The 13,744-nt window shown below is 44.7% G+C and overlaps 1 pseudogene; it reads right to left on the bottom strand.

Annotated features, from left to right (window-relative positions):
- Positions 1 to 11,788: 11,788 nt before the first annotated feature.
- LOC135881078 (zona pellucida sperm-binding protein 3-like) overlaps positions 11,789 to 13,744 on the bottom strand; it is a 32,981-nt pseudogene continuing 31,025 nt past the window's right edge.

The raw sequence follows: 13,744 nt of genomic DNA on the forward strand, positions 1-13,744 counted from the left end.
AGTAGCCTCTCATTTTATTAGACCTGTTTGTCTGGATGAGAGCCAAGGCCTGGAAAACTCAGCTTGTGTTTGGTTTCTGGTTAACCAGGATGGTACTGCTGTCGGAGAAAAACACAGTTCTCACTCTTTTGGTTGGGTACAGCAAAGTCAGATACTTTATTCTCTTTAACAGCTGTGTAAAGGAAGAGAGTGCACTAGGACACAGGGTCTCCCCCTCCTAGGCAGGTCTCTTCTCAAATAAACAATTACCGCAAACATTTATACCTTTTGTTACAGACAATGAAAAGCAACCGCAGCATTTTGTTTATACATTGGTCATTCTGATATCTTGTTTTTCTCACTTATGTAGACTCTTAGTCTACATTCCATATTGCCTGCACATTTTCTACACAAGGTCGCAACAACTTCTCACACAGTTCTTTCCCACTCCTCACACAATCCTCGCTTATACAAATCTCGCGTTATTAGGATTACAGTTAGCCTGACTCTTGCTAACAAACTGTCATGCGTTGCAATCCCCTTCCTGTCAGTTCTTTCTCTGCTTCCACACTGCAGAAGCTCTTTTGTTACCGGGTTGGTGAATCTAATTATAGAATAAGCCACCCGTTTTGGGGGATTGTCTGCCCTGAGTTCTCATTCTCTTTCTCAGTGTGGTCCATCTCAGGCACCTGGTCACAAGCCCTTACTAACAAGAGCTTAGACTAAGGGCTTGTTTACACTTAAAATGCTACAGTGGTGTAGCTATGCCACAGTAGCGCTTCAGTGTAGACACTATCTATGTTGACAGGAGGGGTTCTCCCATCGACATAGGTAATCCATGCACCTGAGAGGTGGTAGCTAGGTTGATGGAAGAATTCTTCCATTGGCCTAGCACTGTCTACGCGGGGACTTAGCTCAACTTAACAATGCTGCTCAGTGGTGTGGATTTTTCACACCCCTGACCGACATAGTTAAACCAACCTAATTTTTCTACTGTAGACCCCAGGCCTCAAAGTCTAAACAGACAGGACAGACACAGGATAGGAGAAAAGGGATGTAACATACAAGCAGAATGCACAATGTGACAACTGAAAAAATAGCATATTAGTACCATTTGTTTTGTAAATAACCTTTTTTTAGGTGAGGCTTAGTGAGGAGAGGATTAACTAAATGGAATGGGAAGGCAGGAAGGTCACTGGAAAGAGGGGGTGATGAGAGAGACAGGGCAAGGGAGCAGAGAGAGGAGACTAGGAGAGTCAGGTGTGGGGGGAGGCTGAGGTGAAGAGACAGTGAGGAAGGGGCTTGGAGAAAAGAGCCAGTCAGTACAGGGGAGAGAATATCTAGTCAACATTGGTTCCTACTTGAACTTCTTCTGCAGTAGTTGCTGGCTGGCTCCTCCCTGCAGCTTATTTCCCCAAGACCACATGGCTGGGGAGGGGGTGGTGATGGATCTTGCTGTATAAGTCCTACTGCCCCCCCCCCCTTGGGTGTCTCCTCTGCAAAGTTCTGGGTCCAGGGGGTTGTGTTGGGGTGAAATTTTAATGGGACAATGGAGACAATCCTAGACCAGTGGTTCTCGACCAGGGGTCCAGGGCCCCCTGTGGGCCACAAGCAGGATTCAGGGGGTCCACAAAAATAAACCAGAGAGCAGGGCTGGTGTCAGAGTCACTGGGGCCTAGGGCAGAAAGCTGAAGCCCAAGCCCTGCCACCCAAGGCTGAAGCTTGAGCAACTTAGCTTTGTGGGGCCCCTGTGGCATGGGACCCCCAGCAATTGTTCTTTTAGAATCATAGAATATCAGGGTTGGAAGGGACCTCAGGAGATCATCTAGTCCAACCCCCTGCTCAAAGCAGGACCTATCCCCCTCTATTTTTTATCCCAGATCCCTAAATGGCCCCCTCAAGGATTGAGCTCACAACACTGGGTTTAGCAGGCCAATGCTCAAACCACTGAGCTATCCCTCCCCCCATAGTCCTGCTTGCTATCCCCTAATGCTGGCCCTGGCTTTTAATCTACTGGATATGCAGAAAAACACTTGTGGCACAGGTGGGCCGTGGAGGTTTTTTTATAGCATGTTGGGGAGGGGGGGGTGCTCAGAAAGAAAAAAGGTCAAGAACCCCTGTCCTAGACAATGCTACTGATCTGCATGTTTCTTTATGAGTTCTCACACACGTATGCACACACCAGGGCTGTCCCCTGGGGGGGTGCGGGGCTTGGGACAAATCAGCTTGGGGCCCCTGCTCTACATCGGCAGCTGGGCAGGGCCCCGGGTGCATGGGGCGGCAGCCAGGAGTCTGGGGGATGCTGCAGCACCCCTCACACCCATAGTTCCAGTGCCTATGTCTTCCAGGACCGACCCCTCCAGCCAATTGCTCTGGTCTGTGGGGCCCCCCAAAGCACGGGGCCTGGAGCGGTCGCCCCAATTCGCCCTACCCAATGGACGGCTCTGGCACACACCCACAAACATCTCTTGCATGGCCTTTCTAGATGCAGAAATCTGTAGAAGAGACTGACTGACTCTACACAATAATTATAACTAGTACTATACTAAGGCTAATTTCAACTTTGTGTATTGTAATTAATTACAGTAGAGGTGGAAAAAGATATCTAGCTTATCTGTTGTAAAGTGCAAGATTGGTCAGTTTCTTCCATAGATTTTTGTAACCCGAAAGTTCTGCTTCAATTTATTGTACACCACAGGGCAATTTATTGTACACCACTGGTGTGAACAGGTGTAGCCCCATTGAAACCAATGGAGCTATACAGATTTTACTGGCTGAAGCTTTGGCCCCAGAAGGTTTTTCTTTTTACATCTTTTAAAGTGTTATTTTTTAAATGGTTAAATCAATTTAAATTATTAAGAAAATAAGAACAGCCATACGGGGTCAGACCAAAGGGCCATCTAGCCCAGTATCCTGTCTTCCAGCAGTGGCCAATGCCCGGTGCCCCAGAGGGAATGAACAGAACAGGTAATCATCAAGTGATCCATTCCCTGTCAGTCATTCCCAGATTACTTTTTAAAAAAGGCAAAGCCATTAATATAACATATAAGGTGTGAGCTGAAGTATTTTTGACTAACAGGAGACGATTGGAGTGCTCACTTAGGAATTACTTGGTCTTTGTGACATGTTTAGGAAAAGGTATGCACAGTGTAATTGAGTCATCTTCATACAGTATGACGCTATTTAAAATCCTATAGGCAGTGTCCTAGAAAAATAGGTTAATCTGAATGTTTTAAAACAATCCCGAGCTGCGTTTCTGGTAATTAGGTTCAGAGATTTAGTCTCAGCATGACAATTATGGGTTAGGTTTTCAAAATGTTGCCTGCTGCCATGCATATGTTTAAAAACAAAACAAAACAAAACCCTAGGTGGCTGTGTGCACAGCTGGCTGTCCAATATATTGTGCATGATAGATTTAAACTCGGACTACGTATATGTGCTTGACTGGTTCTGTACTCCTTGGAACTGGGAGAGAGTTAGAGTTCTAAGAACACGGCTATTTAAATGTAATATTTTTCTATAAATGTTTTTGTGTGCACTTTCCATTTCTGACCAGGCACATTTAGATGAATTATAAACCACTGAGCCTGTATCTAGGCTTTGATAAGGTATCTGCGCTCCTAGCACAGGAAGTGAACACAAAAATCTCCCACGTTCAGCTCTGCTGGCAAGAGAAAATTTAAAGTTTATTGTTAGGATTTTAAAAAATATATATATAGTGCCAGTTTCTCAGCTCGTGGAAATTGGTGTAGCTCCATTGAACTTAATGGCACTATGCTGACTGTTGGCAGCTGAAGATCTGTCTCATAAAGGGTGAGGATGCTGGTGTGACTGAGAGCTTTTTGGGGCGGGAAAGACTGAATTGAAGAGGTGAGTTTTGCATTTAGTTCTGAATGAGGTGGGACTGATGGTCATTCTCCTTTCATCTGGCAGTGAGTTTCATAATCTTGGCCTATCTCCTGTGGATATGAGTTTTTCCTTGTTTGTTGACAGCATCATTTTGTAGTGGAGTGCAGCTGCCATGTGAGGTCATCATCGTGGAAGGAGAGGTGATTTCTCAGGTATCTAGGGCCAATCCCATGCAGAGGTTTTGTACAGTGACCTTGAACTGGACTCTCTATTCAGATGGAGCCATCATAGGAGCCGTGAATAGGCGGTAATGTGTTCCCAGTAAACTGTATAAATGAACAGATGAACCACTGCATTCTAGATTATCTATAGGTCGCTTCCTCCAGGTGTTGGTTCTCATTCCTATGACTAAGAATAGTTAGACTTCATACAAAATGTATCAGCTCTAGCAAGGGCATTTCAAAGTCCCTCAGTTTAAATGTTAAAATGCCTATAGGGTATCCACTTATGAGGTATATCAGAAAACACATCCTTGGAAGAAAAATTAATATACATGAGAATGCGATAACATTTCTCATTACAGGCCACCCAAAGGAACAAGTTTAGGTAAATATATAACGAAAAATACATTTCTGAATCTAAGCATGGAAATACTAACCACAAGGAGATACACTCTTCCACAAAGAGCAAAAGCTATAGCTGAAACTTTTTAAATAACGGAACACAACCTTAACTATGGCTCATATTGTACAGTTTCACTTAAAAATAATGGCACAATATTATTTGTTTATTATTTCTACTGTAGTAGCCCTCTAGAAGCCCCAGTCATGCAGCAGGACCCCATTCTGGTAGGCACTGTACAAACAGAACAAAAAGAGGGTCCCAGCTCCAAAGAGCTTACTATCTGGGCCTATACTTCTTTTTCTCACACCTTCAATCACAAACCCCAAATTTCAGCAGATTTTCACAGGAACATAAAGCCACCTCTCTAGTTTGTCAAGATCATTTTGAATTCTAATCCTGTAAAGCACTTGCAACCCCTCCCAGCTTGGTATCAGCTGCGTGTACTCTCTATGCCATTATCCAAATCACTTACGAGGTTATTGAATAGAACTCAACCCAGGACAGATCCCTGCAGGACCCTACTCGATATGCCCTTCCAGCTTGACTATCAACCATTGATAACTACTCTGAGTACAGTTTTCCAACTAGTTGTGCACCCACCTTTGAGTAGGTTTGTCTAGGGTATATTTCCCTAGTTTGCTTATGAGAAGGTCACATGAGACAGTAAGGTTGAGATATTTCATGTCTGTTGCTTCCCCCATCCACAAGGCTTGTTATCCTTTCAAAGAAGACTATTAGCTTGGTTTGACATGATTAGTTCTTGACAAATCCATGTTGACTGTTACTTATAGGCTTATTATCTTCTAGGCACTTATAAATTGATTTTATTTGCTCCGTTATCTTTCTGGGTACTGAAGTTAAACAGACTGGGCTATAATGCCCTGGTTGTCCTTATTCCCCTTTTTATAGCTAGGTACTATATTTGCCCTTTTCCAGTAGTCTTGGATCTCTCCCATCCTCCATGAGTTCTCTCAATGGCTCAGAGATCTCTTCAGCCAGTTCCTTAAATATTCTAGGCTGTATTTTGTGAGGCCCTGCCAGCTTGAAGACGTCAAACTTGTCTAAGGCCTGGTCTACACTACATGATTAGGTCGAAGAAAGGCAGCCCATGTCAACCTAGCTGTGGATGTGTCTACTATGCTTAAATTTCATTGCTGCCCACTACGCCAACTTAATAACATTACCTCCAGATGAGGCATAAAGTCGAGGTAGTTAGGTCAATGCAGTGATAGTGTAGACACTGCGTTACCTCCGTCAACTGTCACTGGCCTCCAGGAGCTGTCCCATAATGCCCCACACTGATAGCTCTGGTCACCTTTGTGAACTTTGCTCCCACATTGTATATATGATAAGCATATAATCTGACCACAATAATTTGTCTCTGATTAATTATTTTTTTAATCTAGTCCTTTAGGCCTTCCCTAGTTGTGCCTTGTTAGACTTCTGTTTTACTGTAGACAATATATAACTTAATCAAATCCAAATATAAAATAAATGTCAATCATCTTGCACATAAAATAATTAGCTTCCACATCAGCAGTTGGCTTCAGAATAGGTACTATATGTATACAGCAGCTTTTTAAAAAAAGCAACGATCTATTCATTAGCATGCATTATACCTTCTGCTGCTAGTCACTTGCAATCAAGCAGCCTTAAGGAACAGTTCATCAGCATTTTATGGGATGCTATCCTGCCCTGATTCAGAGAGTAGTTTAACTGTAAAAGGCACATTATTGCTTGAGATCACAAGTGAGGTTTTGGGCATGCAACTCTCTCTGGTACCCTCTGGATTCACATGACGTAATCAGCTTTCTGTTCCTTCTACGGATATTTATAGTCACGGGTATGGTTAGTAAAAATCATAGACAGGACACGGGCAATAACCAAAAAGTCACGACCTGTGACCTGTCAATGACTTTTATTAAAAATACCCCTAACTAAATATTTGGTTCGGGGTGGGAGGGAAGGAGGAGGGGTGCTCCCATGTATGCTGCTGTTCTGGGGGTGGTTCCGGGGGACGCTACTGCTCCTGGGGAGGGGGATGGTCCTGGGGACCCACCACCGCTGCTCCTGGGGGTGGCAGCCTGGGGCCCCACCACCGCTGCTGCTGGGGAGGAGGACATCCTGGGGCCCTGCTGCTACTTCGGGGCGGGGGCAGCAGGCGGCAGCCCAGGGTGCCCCCGCTGCTGCTCCAGGCAGGGGGTGGCAGCCCAGGTTCCCCCCTGCTGCCGCTGGTGTTGCTGCTCCAGGCGGGGGCAGCGGCCCAGGTTCCCCCCTGCTGCCGCTGGTGTTGCTGCTCCAGGCGGGGGCAGCGGCCCAGGTTCCCCCCTGCTGCCGCTGGTGTTGCTGCTCCAGGCGGGGGCAGCGGCCCAGGTTCCCCCCTGCTGCCGCTGGTGTTGCTGCTCCAGGCGGGGGGCAGCGGCCCAGGCCGCTGCTGCTGCTCCCAGACCCCTGCTCTGGGGCAGCCCCTGGAGCCAGCTTCCTGGGGCTGCCTGAGCAGCAGTAGTGCAGCTGGCCCCAGGGCCACCTCAGCTGCATGGGCGGCCCTGGGGTCAGTCGCACCAGCCACTGCAGAAGTCCCGGAGGTCCCAAAAAGTCACAAAATCCGTGACTTCCGTGACCTCCGTGAAAGGCTCACAGCCTTATTTATGAATACTGAACTTGCATCTTCTCTCACTTACACTGGTTTTACAGTGGTGTAACTGTTGGACTCAATAAAGTTACTCCTGATTTAGGCTCCAATTCAGGAAAACATTCCGATGCAAGTCCCTTTTGAGTTCACTGAGTTTTAAGCACATGCTTAAAGTTAAGTGTATGCATATGTGTTTTCCAAAAAGAGTATCAAGCCCCATGTTTCTCTTCATAATAAAGGCTTCTTGGTCTTCCTTGGCCAGATCCTCAAGCAGTGTAAATTGCTGAACTTCCATTAATGTCAATAATGAAAGTCTTTGCTACTAAATTAAAATGTGAATCTTGTACACTTTCCCTAGCCCCTAACAATAAAACTTTTTGGATGCTTGCTGTTTTAATCCATTGTCTCAGCCTCATGTCATTCAGCCAAAACTTAACATTGGCATGGTGTTTAAAAAGTGCTATTTTGTGCTCCATTAGTTTTACATTGGGTGCCGGGGAGACTGTTTGCAGGAGATGGGATTAGGATTTATTTTTTATGTAACTTCGGTGCCTGAATAATAATGATGATAATGAAAAGTGCAAGAAATGTAGCCAGGACTATTGGCCTTTATAAAGTCATTACTGTTATCAGTTGGCCCCAGGAATGGTCTATGCAGAGACATGGACAGAGACAAAGGAAGGCAAGAGCAGACATAAGGGAAGTATTCATGACATTTTGAAGAAAAATCAATGCATAAATTAAACAGGCCAAAATAAATTTGCTCAAAGCTCTAAAATACTCTATCCTTTATAAGCCAAGAACCCTTTTTCTAATTTCTGTGATTTGTGCTTTAATTAATATGATTTTAGCTACAAAACAATGTCCAAAACTGATTATACAAACTGATTTGCTTCCTTTTTCAGATGATCTTTTAAACATTGCACAGAAGATTTTTTCCCCCCAAATACAGCAAATACTTTCATCTCAACATAATTAATTAATGCTCAGCACTTTGGTTGGAAATAATAACAAATCCTTTTTATTATAAGATAAATGACTACTGACGTATTGCATTGTGTGCCCGTTAGGAAAACGGCAACATTATAAGGATCTTCATAGCTGCAGAAAAGACTGCTGTTAAGAAGGATCATTGCCCTCACCAAGAGTGTTTTCTGTCAGTCTGGGAGATAAGTGTTTTTCCTTATGGAGCAGCACTGTCTTTGCTAAGTGTTTGTTTTTATGTTTGTCTTTTTAATCTTTGGGAAAACTTGATTCAGGAGAGTCCTGGGTCCCTATATCATTTATCATTGCTGCACAGATCTAGTTTTGCCTTAGGGCAATAATTTTCTGTGCTTCAGCGAAGTCTTGGAGAACTGCAATGAGATGATAGATAAATACACCAGATAGCTTTTAGGTTTTCCATCTCATTATATACAACTCCCTGTATTTATAAAAATAAGTCAGCGTCATTTTATCTGGGTTTTTTTGCCCCCCGGAAGAAAACAAATGGAAAGTCTTGAGAAAGACAAATACTTTGGGAGACTAAATACATTTCCTGCAACTGCCTTCAACATAGTTTACTACAGTGATCTATGAGAAATGGCTTTTATATACCTAATTTTAAAAGTCCTTTAGCTCAAACATTATGATGAAAAGATGGGAGAAAAAAATCAAGGATTTGTTAGGTTTTCTTTCTTTAAATGCTTTTGGATGGATTGAGGGTGGGATTTTCAAAAGCACTTTCAATAGGATTTATACTCCTAAATCACAGACACTGTCGAAAGCCCCACCCTTACTGTTCATGAAAATGAGAAGCTTCAGCCAGGCATAACATGGACAGGCACTCTCCAGTCCTCTGGCCTCCCCTGCAATATGCTTCCAGTCTAGCTCTGAGCTTTTCATAAGCACAGACCGCAATGCAGAGTGCTCTGTGTAGCAACGTTGATCTTTATTTTAGCAGCCACGTGTTCATGCTTTTCTTTTCAGGGCCTTTACAGCCACACCTCAATGGACATTCACAATTGGCAATCTGTTTTTTGTAGCGCTTAATGCAGCACATTACAGAGGAATATCCTGCTATGATATGGATACATCTGTGGGATATTTTGTGCTTTAAAAGGCTATTTAGATCAGGCTCACTTATGTTATGTCTACACTGCAATTGGTGATATGATTGCAGTTTAGGTAGGCATACCCATGCTAGCTTTAATCTAGCTTGTGGCATGAGCTGCAGCATGGATCGTATAAGTCCATCCAGGACTCTGGGTACGTACTCACATTGATTGCCTGTGCCAGGATCTGTGCCACCATGTCTTCACAGCTATGAAGGTTTGACTACATGAGCTGCAGTCACACCTCTGATTACAGTATAGACATATCCTTAGATTAGTAGGGTTTTTATTAGAGCTGCTCAAAACATTGAAAAGATTTTTCACAAGATTTTGAATTTTTTTTGTTCTCCAGCTTTTATGAAAGTGATTTTTTTAATTTATTCCACAATTATTTTTTCATTTATTCCATAAAAAAATAGTTTCCCCCTCCCTTTTCCATTTTGCCCTTGAAGAGGGGCTAGAGAGAAAGGGAGAGAGGGAAAAAAGAAACATAGTAAATGCCATTGGTTGGGTTTTTAAATGGAAAATTAACAATTCATGCAAACAATATTCTAGGTGCTAGAACAAACCAGTATGAGTACTTGTCCATAACTAAGTTTGGGGCTCAGCAGTTACACCACAGAACAATGCCAATCACCAAGATTTCTTGTTATATTTATTTATGATCATCAATACCTAACACATTTATCACCCTTGCAGAATTTTTCCAGGGAGGAAGGATATACTAGCAAAATAAAAGCAAAGGAAGCCAAAGTGTTTTTAAGGCATTTTTGAGTGTTTGGTCCCTCATGTTTGAATGGATTGGTCAAAAAGGGACAAGTTTTTAGAATCTCCAAAACATTTGCTTAAAGTTATGATTCAAATCGCTTAGGCCAATTTGCTTGGACTTAATAATGAGTTAAAATCTAGAATATGGTTACTTGAGGTCATACTAGAGAGCATAGACTTAGCAAGATAACCTACAGTTACTTATATTAAAGAATATAAGGGGAAATACAATCTTTCAAGTGAGATCTCAGCATTTATCCTTTTAACTCTGGGATGGGGGAAGAGTCCTTTCTGCACAGCTGTTCCAAGATACTGGTGCACTTTGGATTCTCCAACTTCTTATTGGGTTCAGTCAACTCTAGGGTTCCACAGGGTGGCCTTGGTTTTATATACTCTGATCTCAGGAATCCTTGGGGAGGGCCATCCTCTGATTTCTGTTGGATACATCAACTGAGTGCTTGGCTTTCTGCTGGCATCCAGTAGATCCCAGATCACTCTGAGTCAGGAAGAGCAGGGACTTGAACTTGGGTCTCCCACATCCTAGGCCCGTGTGCTAATGACCAGGCTCAGACTCTCAACCTCCCTGCCCTCCCCCGCAAACTTTTAGACAAACCAGCCCATTTTGACATTTCATTGAATTGTAAGTGTTGCAACCAGCTCTATTCCTATGTACACAGCCACCGTTCATACCTACTCGTGGGTATTGGGGACGCCCATATGAAAGGAAATACTGTCCAGGAGACCAGCTTTGTAGTGCTAAGCTGTTCTGGTGAAAGGACTTATTCACTAGAGACTATTTGAATTTTTCTACCCAAAGAAGGCAACAGCTGGGCTTTGAGATCCAGGCTGGTGCCAATTAATCAATAAGGTGATAGTTTCCATCCCTCCTTTCAGTCTAGGTGTTTCTTACCCACAGTACAGGGGCGGCTCCAGGCACCAGCACAGCAAGCTGTGAGGGCGGCAGTCAGGCCGCCTTTGGTGGCATGCCTGCGGGAGGTCCGCTGGTCCCGCGGCTTCAGCGGTAATTCGGCGGCGGGGACGCTGAAGGCACGGCACCGGCAGACCTCCCGCAGGCATGCTGCTGAATCCGCGTGGCCAGCAGACCGCCCGCAGGCGCGCCACCGAAAGCCGCCTGACTGCCATGCTTGGGGTGGCAATAACCATAGAGCCGCCCCTGCCACAGTATTCAACCAAGAGATAACTACTGAATCATAGTGCCCACTACATCACACAGGGACACTTCTGCCCCATTAGAAGATCTGGATTGACCACAGAGATTGAAATATAGTTTCCTGTTTATTGTACAGACTAGGAAATACAGACCAATAATTTCTGTATTTCTTGTACACATGAAAGAGTCCCAAGAAAGTGAGGGCAAGTGAATGGCTGCAACAAGCAATGACAACCACTGCACCATCAGAGGCTTCTCTGCTACACTTGTAAGAGAAGACACAGGGTTAGGACTTGAGTCATGAGTTTCGCAGCCACGTCACACAGTCAAATTCATACCCTGTGATCCCATCTTTGTCACTCTGGTTATGTTTTCTGGAAAATTCCTGGAGTGTTGATCTGCATCAAGGATGGAAAGAGGTCCCACCACACTATCAGCCTCAGCTTCCCTGAAAGTAGGTGCTGCTTCACTAAAAGAGGCACAGTATTAGGGAGCTTGTTATGAGTTAGTCCACTCACCCATCGAACGTGTTTGCGAGACCTGATAGTTCACTTAGTCAGACCAAGTGAAAGCTTTACAGACTCTGCCTGAAGATAAACATGCTCCCTGTTTGTTGATTAGATGCATGCAACATACATACCATGACTAGAAGGCACATCTCTCTTCCAGGGTCTATGCAGAAGGATAAGTCTTCTGTCCTCCAAGTGACCCACAGTTCCCAGTCTCACAGCAGCTACAGATATTCCTGGGGCCTTCCACAGGTGACCAGCTGCAGGGGGAGAGATGGCAACATTAACAGGGAGAAACCTTGGCTTTTCAACTGCTCTTCCATTTCCCTCTCCCCTCCCCTTCCACCCCCAAAAAGTCTACTCACATATTGTTTGCTTTGTTGAAGGAACAAGCCTTGTTCAGAGAATCTGGAGCTTGGTCGGCTGCAGTGACCTTCATATGGCATGTAATATAGATCTAGGGGCAATTGTGAATAGAGGGATCAAAACTGTCAGAGTGGGACAAGGTAAACTACAATGTTGCAGGACCTAGGCCTCTAGTCCGGAGTAAAGGAAACAGATCTTACCAAGTTTCTAGTATCTCCAGCAAACCTGAAATGTCAACTGTGAACTGAAGGGTATCTTGCTGAGGCCATGGGGATAGGAAAGTTGAGGATGTATCATCTGATCTCCCATCTACTAGATAGCTCGGTTGAAAAGACCCTGGTTAGAGCAATCCTCTGCTCACTAGCTCTTTACAAGGTATGTCAGGCCATGAAAGCCCCTCCTGCCGAGATCCTACCCATTGAAGTTGATCACATATTGGAGAGTGGAGTCCCGCTGTGGAATTAGCATAGCTACACAACCGTCAGTAAAGCGCCTTAGCACAACATGACTTCCAGTACTGACATCAGCTTGAATGTGAATCATATCCCCCAGGTGGAATCCATTGGAGGTCCTCTCAGCTGCCCAGTCATCTGCAAAAGCCCGACAAGCTGTGCACTTAGAATTAACAAAGGTGAATCAAGGGAGAGTGTTTCCCATTATTATTGTGTTTGAGGAGGAGAGTGGGGGTATTTACTACAACGATCATTACAAGATGCAGCATCTTCTCTTTCCAGAAGAAAGCCCATGCTTTCTAGCCAGACATATCAGGTGCAAGAAGCAGTGCATTCTCCAGGATAAGTGCTGGTCCCTACTGAGCTACTCCCCCAGGAAGCTTTCATCACTCCCCCGCATAGAAAGTAACTTGAACTGGAAACCCAAATGTGTACACACACATGCCTACACCTCAACATACTAGACTCCTCTGCCTTCAAGAGACCCAGTAAGGAGTCTTTTTTGCATATCATCTGCCTCATGCTGCTATGATTTTGGCTACTGCCAAGGAAGTCCCCACATGTTTCATACCGCCTACCGTTCATCAGATACAAGGAAAAACCCAGCCTCTCTTCTGCAGATAGCGTAGACCTGAAGGGAACCCATGTTGGCTTGATTGCTTGCTGCTCACATTGTTTCTCCTGAAAGATAGAAACCCAGAGTGGGATCCACAAAGCAACTTAGGTGCCTAGACTCCAGAGTAGGCACCTAAGTCCCCCATGTGCATCACCATTGGGATCTATTAGACTCCTGCATGGCTGTCGCCTAACCCTGTAGGCACTAAACTCAGGACCTAACTTGCCACTGCAAAAGTTCCCTAGGAAATTCTGGGGCATGCATACTTCTGCCTCCCTCCGGGCATCTAGACACCTATCTCCCACCTAAGCTACACAGCAATTCACAAACAGGGGGCAGATAGGCATGTAGCCACTTAAGTTGCATGCAGGGGCAAATCCAGTAGATGAGCTCAGAGGCCACCTACTGGATCAGGTCCCATTCAAAATTTGATTGGAGGAGGCGGTGATGCCAAACTTAACTTTTAGCCCAGTGGCTAGAGCACTCACTTGGGATCTGGGAAACCCTGGTTCAATTTCCCCCTCTCTGCCTGACTGGAAGAAAAGAGATAGAGTCTCTATTCAAATCCTCCCCCACCTCAGGCAGAGAGGGGGAAATTGAATCTGGTCTCCCATATCCCAGGTGAGTACTCTAACCACTGAGCCATGGGATAGTCTGACGTGGGGCTCCCTCGATCTCTCCTGCT

The sequence above is a fragment of the Emys orbicularis genome, chromosome 7 (assembly GCF_028017835.1).
Source record: "Emys orbicularis isolate rEmyOrb1 chromosome 7, rEmyOrb1.hap1, whole genome shotgun sequence".
In the NCBI taxonomy this organism is placed as follows: domain Eukaryota; kingdom Metazoa; phylum Chordata; order Testudines; family Emydidae; genus Emys; species Emys orbicularis.